The sequence below is a fragment of the Pristis pectinata genome, chromosome 2, assembly GCF_009764475.1.
Source record: "Pristis pectinata isolate sPriPec2 chromosome 2, sPriPec2.1.pri, whole genome shotgun sequence".
Taxonomy (NCBI): Eukaryota; Metazoa; Chordata; class Chondrichthyes; order Rhinopristiformes; family Pristidae; genus Pristis; species Pristis pectinata.
Window position 1 is genome coordinate 115,074,112 of NC_067406.1, and position 8,672 is coordinate 115,082,783.

The following is an 8,672-nucleotide window of genomic DNA, read 5'->3' on the forward strand; positions in this document are numbered from 1 at the left end:
ATGACTTACAGAACCTTTGTAAAAAGCAAGCCGAAGACAACGAAAGATTAAAGCTGAAGATTACTGACTTAGAAAACAGGAGCAGAAGATCCGATCTTCAAATTCTAGGATTACCAGAAAAGACTGAAGATAATCAACCTACGGAATTCTTTGCAAAGTTTTTGGCTCAGTTATTCCCTGGTATTCTAGAATCTTTGCCTAAGATTGATCGAGCACACAGAATACCCTTTTTTAAACCTCCTATGCAAGTTAAATCCAGATCAATTATTATCTCTCTCCATGACTTTCAAACTAAGGAGCTTCTAATTCGGGAGGCATGTCATAGAGGAATGATTAACTACCAAGATTGTCAAATTAGAATCGTTGAAGATTACTCACCAGAGGTTATGAAGGAATGGGTTAAATTTAAAAAGGTTATGTCGGATCTGTATCAGAAAGGGTATAAGCCATCACTTCGATTCCTGGCAAGACTCAAGATCATACTAAAAAATGGCTCGCAAAAATGGTTTTGATCGTCGGAAGAAGCCCAGAATTTTCTGGAAACTCCTACTGAATGATTTCATATTCCTCGTCATGAACACTTTCTGTTTTCTATTTTTTTTCTTTCAGTTTTTTTCTAGTAGTCACTTACTAATATTTGGGTTGATTATGTTTTTTGATTCTTTTTTGTTTTGTTCTTTTTTTTGAATCGTTTTTTCAATATAGTTTGAAATAAGATAAAAGCAACATTTAAAAGCTGTGTTAAACAGATCACTTGTTTTTTTACATTTATAACTGTGGTTTCTTTGTTTATCTCATTGTTATGTCTGGGTTGGAATTTTACTAACCTTGAAGTTATTGAGCAGAGATAATTGGGGTTATACTGTCTTTAACTAGGTGCCAGCTGCTTCTTAGCTAGCTTGTTTTCTTTGGGTGTTGGGAGGGGGGTGAGGGGTTTTCCTGGGAAGCTGTTCTGGGCTGTCAGCCAAATCTGCTGCCTAGTTACCTTAACTGTAACTCTACTGTAGTACCTTTTGCTGGTACATTCCAATGGTTTGCTCATTATTTTTTTTTACCTACATTTAAATAATATTATAATGGATCAAGTTCTTAATTTACTTAGTTTCAATGTGGAAGGCTCAAATCATCCTTTGAAGCAAAGTAAGATTTTTGCCTCTATTAAAAAACTCAAAGCCTCTATTATCTTATTACAAGAAACTCATATTCGCAACTGTGATATTTCACTTTTTTTAATCGATGGAATGGGCTCCAATTTCATTCTTCTTTTCAAGCTAAATCTAGAGGGGTTTCAATTCTTATAGATAAGACAGTTTCATTTGATCAACATAAGGTCATAACTGATACTAATGGTCATTTCATTATAATATCAGGGAAAATAAATAATAGACCAATGGTATTGGCTACTATTTATGCTCCAAATATGGATGACCCAGGATTTTTTGAATGATTTTTGTCATTCCTACCAGATTTGAACGTTTACTCTTTGGTGTTAGGAGGAGATTTTCATTTCTGATTAGATCCCAAATTAGATAGGTCATACACTAAATTAGCTGCTCCTAATAAATCAGCTTTATTTCTTCAATCTTTTTTAATGAAAACTGGTGTCATTGATGCCTGGCATTTTTTGCACCCAGAAGATAAGGAATATTCCATTTTCTCTCATGTTCACCATACATATTCCAGGACTGACTACTTTTTTATTGATAATCAAATGATCTCATCAGTTCGATCCTGTGACTATAAAGAGATTGCTCTTTCAGATGATGCTCCTGTGCTTCTATCTTTAAATTTCCCTGGGCTCCCTCAGACAAGTAGATTTTAGCGTTTTAACCTAACCTTGTTATCTGATAAGAATTTTTTTTAATTTATGGAGAAACAAATTACTCTTTTTTTTAAAGAGAATTCGTTGGAAGAGATTTCTAGTCTTATTGTTTGGGATACTTTCAAAGCCTTTATTAGAGGTCAAATTATTTCTTATACGGCAAGCATTAAGAAAAAAGCTAACAGAGAAAGAGCCAATCTAGTTGATCAACTGAAACTATTAGATCAAAAATATGCTTTGGATCCAGATCTGGCTTTATATAAAAGGCGAGTTGAAATTAAAACTAAATATGATCTTCTTTTAACATATCCATTTGCAAGTCAACTTTTAAAAGATAAAAGTTAATTTTATATTCATGGAGATAAAACAGGTAAATTACTGGCTTATCAATTAAAAATCTCCAGAGCTAGACGGCAAATTAAGGAAATCTCAAAAACCAATGGTGAGAGGACAACTGATCTTTTAGAAATAAATGATACTTTTAGAGAATTCTATTATAAACTTTACAGTTCTAGTTTTCCTAAAGATAATACTGTAATGAATAATTTCTTTGACCAATTAAACATTCCTATACTTTCCACTGAAAACCGAAAACAGTTGGATCAATCTATTACATACGAGGAAATCGCTGAGGTTGTGTGATCTTTACATTCTGGAAAGACTCCGGGTCCTGTTGGATTTCCTAGAGAATTCTATAAGGCCTTTTCCTCTTTGCTTATACCTTATTTATGTGCTGTTTTTTCGGATTCTTTTAAATTGGGTAGACTACCAAAATCTTTTTATGAAGCCTCTATCTCACATTCTTAAGAAAAATAAGAACCCAACAGAATGTGCTTCGTACAGACCAATTTCCCTACTTAATGTGGATGTTAAAATTTTATCTGAAGTTCTAGCTTGTAGATTGGAAAATATTCTACCTTCAATTATATCCAATGATCAGATTGGTTTTATTAAAAATCGATTTTCTCATTTTAATATTCATCATTTACTGAATATTATCTGTTCTCCCTCTAAGGAAATATCAGAATGTGTGATATCTCTAGATGCTGAGAAGGCTTTTGATCGGCTTGAATGGAATTACTTATTTAAAACTTCAGAGAAATTAAATTTTGGGCCTGATTTTATCCAATGGATTAAATTACTTTATTTATCCCTTTCTGCTCGAGTTCTTACTAATTTTCAGAATTCTAACCCTTTTAAACTTCAACGTGGAACCAGACAGGGATGTCCTTTGAGCCCTTTGCTCTTTGATTTGGCCTTAGAACCTTTGGCTATTTCTCTCCGAGAATCTAGAGATATCCTTAGTATCTCCAGAAGAGGTATTAGCCACAAAGTTTCTTTATATGCTGATGATTTATTACTTTTTATATCTAATGTTGAAGCCTCGTTACCTCCTATGCTTTCTTTACTTTCTCGCTTTAGTCATTTTTCAGGCTACAAATTGAACTTATACAAGAGTGAACTTTTTCCTCTGAATAACTTGGTACCATTTGATATTAACATTCCTTTTAAAATTGTAAGAAATCATTTTACCTATCTGGGGGTGTCAATTACTAAAAATTATAAACATTTATTTAAAGAAAATTTTTTCACCTCACTGCATTATGTGAAAAGGGTTTTATCAAGTTGGTCTCCCCTTTCTATATCATTGATTGGCCGAATTAATGCTATTGAAATGAATATTTTACCTAAATTTATATATCTATTTCAGGCTTTACCTGTTTTTATTCCAAAGTCTTTCTTTGACTCTCTTGAGTCAATTATATCTTCCCACATATGGAATAATAAACATCCTAAACTAAATAAAGTTCACCTTCAGAAGGTTAAAAAGAACAGAGGTCTAGCCTTACCTAATTTTAGATTTTATTACTGGGCAGTCAATATACGAAATTTTATGTTTTGGTTACAGTACATTAATCAAGAGGCTTGTCCAGTATGGGTTTCTTTGGAAGTTAACTCTGTTAAAAAATTTTCTATTATTTCTCTGCTTGATTCTTCACTTCCAATATCATTAAATAAACTAACAGATAATTTAGTAGTTAAACATGCTTTGACGATTTGGTTACAATTTAGAAAATATTTTGGTTTATTGAATTTTTCTTTGTCCAGTCCCATTTTCTCTAATTATTTTTTTAAACTTCCATGACTGATGTAGTTTTTAAAGAGAGGGACAAATTAGGTATTACTTGTTTTCAAGATCTGTTTGTTGGAGGAAACCTTTCTTCGTTTGAACAATTGTCTACCAAGTATAATTTACCAAAAACTCATTTCTTTAGATATTTACAAATTAGAGATTTTCTTCAATCTCAATTACATTCTTTTCCTTTGAGTCCTGATAAAAATTTATTAGATGTAATTTTGGAACCGTTTCATGATGGCTCAATATCTAATATTTGTGACAGATTACTTGGAATGAGTAAGGTGCCACTAGATAAAATTAAAAATGCTTGGGAACAAGATCTGCGGATGTCAATTTCTGAGGAAACTTGGAATGAAATTTTCAAGTTGGTTAATACTTCGTCATTATGCGCCCGTGATTCTCTCCTTCAATTTAAAGTGGTCCATAGAGCTCACTTGTCTAAAGATAAACTATCCCGTTTCTATTCCGATATATCTCCTTACTGAGACAAATGTAATAACGGAATGGCTTCTTTAATTCACATGTTCTGGACGTGTCAGAGTCTTAAAAAATATTGGACAGAGGTCTTTCATACTTTTTCTGTACTTTTCAAAATAAATTTTAAACGTAATCCTTTGATTCTCATGCTCAATGGTTACAGGATGTTATGTCATACCTGAATCTAGAGAAGGTTGGCTGTTCAGTTGTTGAATCTAACCTAGACTTTCAAACCTTGTGGGGACCTTTTTTGAATTATTTTCAAAATCTCTGATTTGGTGACTAAAACGCAGATATTGGCTGACATGGTTATGTTTTTAAGGGTTTTTCCTTGTTTTTTCCATCAAACAGCTTTGGTTTTTGGTAGTGGGAGTAGATTTTTTTAATATAATAAAATATTTAAATGATTTTTTCCTTTATTAACTAACTATTATATGTGATTAATAATTTAGAGTATTGTGATCTTAAGTATGATTTAACACAACGTATTCAGTAGTGATTTTACTCTCTTTTTTGATGCATGTACTCTGTATTCTTTTCATGGATTTAATAAAAATATTGTAAAGAAGAAGAGAACCTTTATTTGGACTGAAAGATAGAGGGGAAATAGTATAAAAAGTTGAGGGTGAGGGGTGGAACAAGAGCTGGCGACCGATGTGGATCCTGGTGAGGAGAGGTGACAGGCAGATGGAGGAGGGGAGAGTGGGAATAGCGACAGAGGCTGGGAGGTGATCGGTGGAGGCAACAAAGGGCTGCAGATGATGGAATCTGATTGGAAAGGAAGGTGGAACATGGAACCAAATAAGGGAAGCAGGAAGGGTGGATGGGAACAGTAGGGGGAGGGGACCCAGAATATCTGAGTTTGACCACTTGTTCCATATTTACATGACTGGCTTGGATTCTGATGTAAGATAGGAACCAGCTTGGGTTTTGTGGTACTATATAGTCATGAATGTGGTCCAAGGAAGGTTTGGTGATGATGTGTGGGGGTGATTTATTCTGTAAAACAAATACTTGGTATTTGCAGCTCTGTTTCCTTGGTTCTAATTCAGTCTGCTCTGCCACAATGCCCACCCGTAAAAAGGCCATCGATACTTGAGACTTCCTCTCTATCAGCATCTCTTCAGCATCCATTAAATTGCTCCCTTCTTCCTTTCCTCAGAGACGGCTCTGGTGAAGACTAATAAATGCTACTGAAATTTATCTTGTTTTTTCACCTAAGAGGTTGGTTGAACAATGTAATTTTGCAGTTTCCTGTAAAGGTCCACAACACTTACAGATCAAACGGTTAACAGATGTAAATTTCTGGTTTTAATCTCAGTTTCAGGAGGAAGATTAACCACTATGTGGGTGCTAAACACTGACGTAGAACAATGAAGCAGAAGAAAATTCTTCCCTAAACTATTATTTTGTCTGTATAGATTATTAATTTGCACAAAATACACCAATTTTCTTGGGTTTAAAGCAGCCTTTGAACATGGGTAGGTATAGCTTCCAATCTTTCCTTTCTCAATGTTAGGTTTAAGAAGCATGGACTCTGAATGTTTTGCAAGGCTCTTCAGATGGTTACGTCAGCTGTCTGAACAAACTGCACCCATGAAAACCATAGGCAAATCAGCACCACGGATCTGTGCATTCAGGCTTCCTGCTGCAGAGTTGAGCACAGTTCAAAGGCAAATAACTTTGAGTATTGCTTTTCAGCTGCTTTTTGTCTTAAAGGGACAGGCTTCCTTGTCCAAAAAAATATTTACTTTTCACCTTTTGATTTAAATGTAGGTTTTCAGCTTCAGGATGACTGCTAATGCTTTTAAACTTGACCAGAATCAGCTGTTGCTGTTGTATTTTGATTAGTGGCATCAGTGCTTTGTAAGGTGTATCACCCCAAGGGGGCCACACAAATGGCAATGGTGCTATGGTTTAAAAAAAATAAATTACCACTTCTAAATGTTATGACCATGAATGTAAATGGTTTACACTGTCTTTTCTTTTGTATATATTTTTTATTATTATGAATAAAGTTTTTTTGGAAATTAAAAAATTTTAAATATCAGTGCTTTGTACGTAGAACATATTAAATTGATGGCACTATGAATGTGTAGATTTGACAACACTGTGAGTGTATAGACAGAATTACACTATGAATGTAAAGAAAGCTATGTACAGTTTTATATTTCTTGCATAAGTTTTTATGAATAGAATTTATTTTTGAAATAAAAAAAGAGGGATGACAATGGGGGCACTCAAATCAAAGCCTCGCAGTACACGGACGACATCACCATCTTCTGCTTGGATCCACAGTCAGTCTGCAGCTTGATTAGCATCTGCAAACAGTTTGAGCTGGCCTTGGGGGCCAGAGTCAGCACAGGAAGAGTGAGGCCATGTTCTGTGGCAAGTGGCCCAACCAATCCTCTATTCCCTTCGCTGTCAAGTCTGACTAGCTGAAGGTGCTAGAGATCTGGTTCGGAGGAGCCGGGGCAAGCAGTAAGAATTGGCTGGAGCGAATTGGCAAGGTCTGACAAAAAAATGGGAACGTGAGGGCGGTGCTCACTCTTGATGGCACCAGGTGCAAGGAGCTCCCAGTGTTGCTGTATGTGGTGCAGGTGTGGCCCATACCCTGCTCCTCCACCGTGGCAGTCACCCGAGCCATCTTCTGTTTCGTCTGGGATCCAAGGTGGAGCACATCTGATGGGTCACGATGCACAAGTAAGGGTCCTTGTCAAGGTTCGTCCCAGACAGCTACGTAACAGAAGCTGCAGTAACTCTATACCACTACGAACGTATAGACTTAACAACACTATGAATGTATGGACTAGATGACACAATAACTGTAAAGAAAGCCAATGTACTCTTTTGTATTTCTTGTATATATTTTTTATGAATAAAGTTTATTTTTGGAATAAAAGATGTCTTACTCTGGGAGATAGAAGGAAAGAAGCAGCAACTTCTACAAAGTTTGACGATGCTGTCTGCCTTCTCCAAGGTCACCATCAATGACTTAATTCACAAAGGCCAGGGATCTACATTTCTCTATTCCATCAATCCAGCAATACAAAAGGACGCCCAATGAAATTGGATCTCTCATCCTATTCACAAATCACAAGAAGGTGGCAGTTACATGAAGAACAACCTATTGTAATTCCTGCACTAAGAATGATCTGAAATTCCCCTCCATTTGCCAAACACAACCCTTCCACCAAACTATTTTTATTACTTCATAGGTTTTCATTTGAATCATTCCTCCCTGGAGCTGGCAGGGCTGCAGCGCCATCTCATGGTAATACAATTGTAAGGATGAGTAAGGATGAGTAAGAAAAAAAACTGCAGATATTGGAAATCTGTTATATAAACAGAAAACAGCAGGTGAGGCAGAGTAACAATAATTGTAAGGGTCAAGCATTTTGAGGTTAGAAGTCAAATGTGCTGCCAAGATGGAGGATGACTACATGGTAGGCTTACAATTTTTCAAAGTTCAAAACCTTTTTATAATATGACTCACCAAGATCCGACAGAATGTGGGAAGGAGTACTTCATTAAATAAGCCACTATTGATAGCTTTACAGAACATGGTCCCAGAAAGAGATTTGAGCATGTTATATTGATTTTACATGTGGTTTTGCTTGGAACAATAATTTGCTTTTGAGAAATTGCTGGAGAAGGGAAGATGTATAGTGAAGCTTGAAAGAGACATTTTTTAATCTGGCTGCCAGAACAGAGTGCCATTATGTATAACTCCATTGAGACAGTGTAGCATACATCAGACTTGGTTTGCATTTTGACAATGGGGCTGGTAGTTTTGTGATTATGGGCCAGCTCATTGTTGGGGTCAGCTGCCTGCAGTTATATGAGTAGCAAAATAGCCTGGGCTGTGTATGAGCGGTTGATTTCCCTTGTTTATAGTAAGTGGGCCATGCAATATAAAACCTCTCTAGACTTGTAGTATGAATGCACCAGAAGGTACACTAGGATAAGGATTTACTCTCGTGCAAGCAGTCTTCAGGTTTTGGAGCAATATTCTTCAGACCCAAAAACATAATTTAGAGATTTCCATCTCTTATCCCAATCCTATTTTGGTCACCTAGCCTACTAGAAGAGAACTAGATGGCTTGCACCCAGTTCTTTTGATTAATTTTATTTTATTATACATTTGTGATTGATTTGGGAATTTTGGAGTTGTTTTTTGAATTGCATTCACTCTCAACATGACAATACATTCTAAGATATATTGCATTATTG